We start from the raw sequence: 5,000 nt of genomic DNA, 5'->3' as shown, positions 1-5,000 counted from the left end.
TCAAATTCAAAGGTCAAATTTCCAGACATGCAGTTTCAAAAAAACACACCCCAAGGAGGAATGTTAAGTCCCACACTTTTTAACTTACTAGTAGAAAAATTGGTAACACTTATCTTTAAACCAAACACAAAATTATTTGCCTACACAGACAATCTTCAGCTTGTCGCCACTGGATCTTCTTGATTAGTAAATTCACAACATGCTCCAGACATAATCATTCTAAAATGCAACTCATTAAAACTAAAAATTAACCCTGCCAAAACTTCAGCCCTGTTTACTTCTGAAAATAAACCTAACATGCAATTATCTCTGGCCTCCCAACAGCTACTATGGGTAGATTTTGCCAAATGCCTCGGTCACATATCCGCATCCGGCCTACATTCCAGCCTCCAACTAAAATACATTCAACAAAGTACTGCCCTCAGAAAGCTAGCATCCACTTCAGGAGCAGGTTTCAAAATTCTCAGAACATTTCATATTCAGCCCATCCGTTCCATAATCGACTTCTCCGCCTTATCTCTACTAGAACCTTTACCACTTGAGTATACCAAACTGGGATGCATTCAAATTGAAGCCATGTGAACCAGCTTTGGAGCTCCAAGATGGACAAGACTAGCTAACCTAAGAGCAGAATGTAACCTCGTTTCCCTACAACTCAAAATAAAACAAATCACAGCCGCCTACATGGCAAAAAGCCTCACCTCAGACAAACCTTTTGTTCAAAGACAGAGTATATCCACACCTAACCAGACCTTCCCCAAGCATCCCCAATAGGGTCGTTCAAGCTGTTAAAGCTGGAAGAATTGACTTCGCTCTAATACAAGCTGGCACAGACACCATAAACTCCGACTACACTCCGCAGCCTCCCTGAGCAGAATTACCCTTCATATTTGAAATAACGCTACCAACGAAGTATTCTCTATGCCCACGGTATATACTTGACGAAATAGCTAACACAATCAACACCAACACAGAACCAAACAGTCTTCAGCTCTTTACTGATGGTTCAGTAGATGCAGACAGTGGCCACTCTGGATCAGCTGTGTTCTCAAATCAATATACTGCCACATGGAGACTTCCAAACAACTGCTTATTTGCAATAAACGAAGCCATTTCCTCTGCCCTAACTAGGGATGAAACACTCATGCATATTTATACTGACTATCTTCAAACCTTTAAGAAACAAATCTTCGAAAATGTCAATTTAACCAGCACCATTCTAGCTAAAATTCAAACTCTCCACTTAAGAAATCACGTTTTATTTCACTTGGGTCCCGAACCACATAGGCATCATTGGAAATGAAGCAGACAAAGCTGCATATGCAGCCGCACACTTCCCCAGGATAATGTTCAAAATTCCACCAAGCCTAGGCCAATTAAAAGCAACCATAGAAACACAACAGCCAGAAATCAACACATACTTTGGGTCTACAAAAATTTACTGTCAGCAAAATGGTATAAAGAAGTCTTACAACATTCACCACCACCTATCTCCTGAACCACTCCTAGAACAGGCTATCATAATCCACAGACTGAGACTAGGATACCGCTGCTCCTGAGAAATAGCCGAAAGAATCCCCAGAGAATGTAAATATTGCGAAATCACATCTGAACCTTTGCTACAATATCTACTCACTTGCCCTCAATTACAGATCAGACCTCATCAATACACAAACATCGACATTAAAAACACCGCTGAAGCAATATTGGTTGCTCAGAGACTAACAAAACACCTGTTGGAAAGCCAAAGTTTGGATCTCAATCTTTGCAAACCCACCACCAAGATAAACACACTTCAACAAGTAAACACATACACTTAAACAAACCAAACACCTACAGGTAGCCTCTGGCATAACTCATGCCAGTATTGAACCTGGTAAATCTAAAAGAAAAAAAAAATAATTAAAAAATAAAATAAATTTAAAAAATCATATCTGGATTACTAGGTCTGAAGTTTTTTGTTGTTGGATTCTTTGTGGGTGGCTGAAGAGATTCGACACCCGACATTGGGCCTTGTGTGACTACTTTGGGTGTAGTCATGCAAAACATTTCTTTGGGCTAGTGCCTTTGATTGCATTCTTGAGTACTTGTAATTAAAGCACAAAGCACAGTGGCAAACCAGTGGTTTCACTGCAAGGTGTTCGGCCGAACACATAGAGACTCTGTCCCTTTCGGCAGGATCTCAACCCCGACCGGTTCTAGCTGCTGGTTACCTTATGTGCTTCACTACCTACTCTCTCATCAGCCTCTATAGAATTAGCTCTGCTAGCCTCCTTCTTCCCATCATCCATCACCTTCGGTATGACGTAAGCCATGGATCATCAGATCAAATTATCAAATGCTGGAGAGTCCATCTCTTGTGAAGTGGCTCTCCAGAAGATCATCTCACTCACTGGGGTGTCAGTCACACACCTATTTTCAGTTCATAATGGCTTCAAAGTGAAGGTTGCCAAACCCGAATAACTTACCCCTTTCCTTTCTGGCAAGGGCCAAAGGATATTAAAGAATCACGGCTTTTCACCTGTTCCCTCCGCCGAAACGAAGGCAAAATGCACGGTCCATCTGCCAGGAGGTTTCCGCCAAGAACGGTGTCACTGTTTTCGACGTTTATAAGCTACCCGTTTATAAGTCACGAATCGGCAAAATTCGTGTCTCCGCCCCTGAGGAAGCTCAGAAACTTCTCTCAAGGGGGGATGTTTAATACATCGGTTCCCACTTACAACCTAGAACCAGAGTGCTTTATTCATATAGAGCAATGCTTAAACTGCACAGCAACAGCTGCCACTCATACTAGCACACCCAGACGACCTGCATCTTCAGGGCAACTCTGCCACCACATCCCCAAACCCATAACGCCATTACATCAAATACGAACCCAAAAATCCAATCCATTTTACTTGTAAACCTCATTGCTGCAAAATAGAACGCCGAAAAATAAGCAAAATTGTTCCAGTCATGTAACAAAGAAACGGATTCCCCAACATTGCTGTCCCAGAGATCTTCGAAGATGACAATTCAAACATTCCTGAGTACACCACAACCACTGAAACCAGAGGAAATGAGTTGACAGACACTAACCCAGAGCCTCATTCTTCCTCACAACACTGACCCCTCGTTTTGCAAACACAACCACAACGAAAACCCAGAGAAACCACACAAGCACATGATTATACAAAGAACACAGAAAAAGAAAGAAAAAAAATATATATCACCACTAAACATGCACTTAAAGAAAGTCATCATAGGTTGGATGACACCATCCCGAGATTGACGTCGTTCCCGATGTCGTAGTATAGCTCTGGGGGGGAGCCTTTGCAGTGTACCCCTCCAAGGGGACAGCCCGGAAACATTCGTAATTGGTCCGCCGATTCCCACGACTTCTGCCCTGAGTCCTGACTCTCTGCCTGACTTCGAGCAGCCGTCGATCGAGGCTCGATCACGGAACCGCTATAGGGATCAGGTTACAGCATGCAAGGTAAACCCAGGTTTACCTTGCATGCCGTGGAATGCTAACGATCGTACAATGTAAGGGCATTTATCTCTATACGTAATAATTTTTACGAATTTCTAGAACAAGAACGCACCGATGTGGATATACTGAATTTTATGGCCATCACAAAGGGCTCTAAAATTCGGCATTACGGTTACACATCCAGGCAAATAGGAGACGGGTTTGCACATGGGGTCCTGTATTCTCATAAAATCCACCATCACTTTCGAGATTTCACCCTCCCATTCACCCACCCTGACTTCATGACAGTCAGGATATTCACCCTACAGGGCCCTATTATCCTTTCCATAACTAATCTGCCTCTTGCCGATTTTTAAAATTATACAAACCTCCCAATCTTCTTTGCCGGAGACATCAACGCCACTTACACCACACTACACCTCTACCAATGCATACGGCAAGTAACTCTTTTCTATCTTTGAAACCAAAAGATTCCACTACAGTTCTTCACCTCATGCATAACCACAGGAAAGGGCCGCCTTGATCTCGTCTTCAGGAACAGGGCAGCACTTGCCAATCACACACACATACAACCCGGTCCGAACGTTGGTTCAGACCACATACCTATCATCATTAAAATTTCCACATCAATACTAAACAAAGACGATCTTTCTGTTTACTTCTAAATAAAATCAACAAAACTTTTAATTCAATCTTGATGGGCTCGATTCCCAAGCAATAGATGGGCATTGGAATTACATCTTCGCCTCCATCGCATCAACTATGCACAGCAAAATCCCCAGGTCTCATTACAAAATATGCATCTCATTTCAGCCATCTGAAATTTTAAAACGTCTCCTGACTTGTTTTCGAAGTCGTTTTACTCAAAATTCCAATAGCTTAAACCATGCACGATGGGACTTATCTGTTCTAAGACTCATCATCAATAGATTGATAACGACCGACAATATTTTCGGAATAATTTGGTTAAAAAGGTAGAATTAAAAAGTTCGCAATCCGTGGGAACTTTAATAGAAAATTCCTCAACTTACGGGTAGTAACTCCCCCCCCCTTTCCCACCTCACTCACAATAACATAAATGTTTCAAATCCCGTGGATGTTGGTGAACGATTAACATGTTATATTATCTATAAATGTAAATCGTAAAGTTTTCTCACTTGATCTTTGCGCGGTTTCCTTATGTAATTTATGAATGGCAAATGACCCAATTGCTTGATAAGGTATTTAAGCACACATGGAGTTATCCCTTAAATATCAAGATTTGCAGAAAACATTAGGTCAGAAATTTCTGATAGGTCGTCAGAGATAGCGTTAAGGGGGACTGATTACTAAGCATATTCCGAGTCCATATTCATGCTTCAATAACTGTAAAACTTAAAAAAACAAACAAAAAAAAAATGTAATTTTCGTGTATCCATTACTCACTCTCTACTTCTCTTTCTCTCTCTCTCTCTCTCTCTATCTGTCTAACTCTTTTCTAGTGCGAAATATGTATAAAGGAATGCCCTGAACAACCATGTAAGTGTCA

Source organism: Penaeus vannamei, chromosome 23, assembly GCF_042767895.1.
Source record: "Penaeus vannamei isolate JL-2024 chromosome 23, ASM4276789v1, whole genome shotgun sequence".
Taxonomy (NCBI): domain Eukaryota; kingdom Metazoa; phylum Arthropoda; class Malacostraca; order Decapoda; family Penaeidae; genus Penaeus; species Penaeus vannamei.
Note: the sequence above shows the minus strand (reverse complement) of the source record.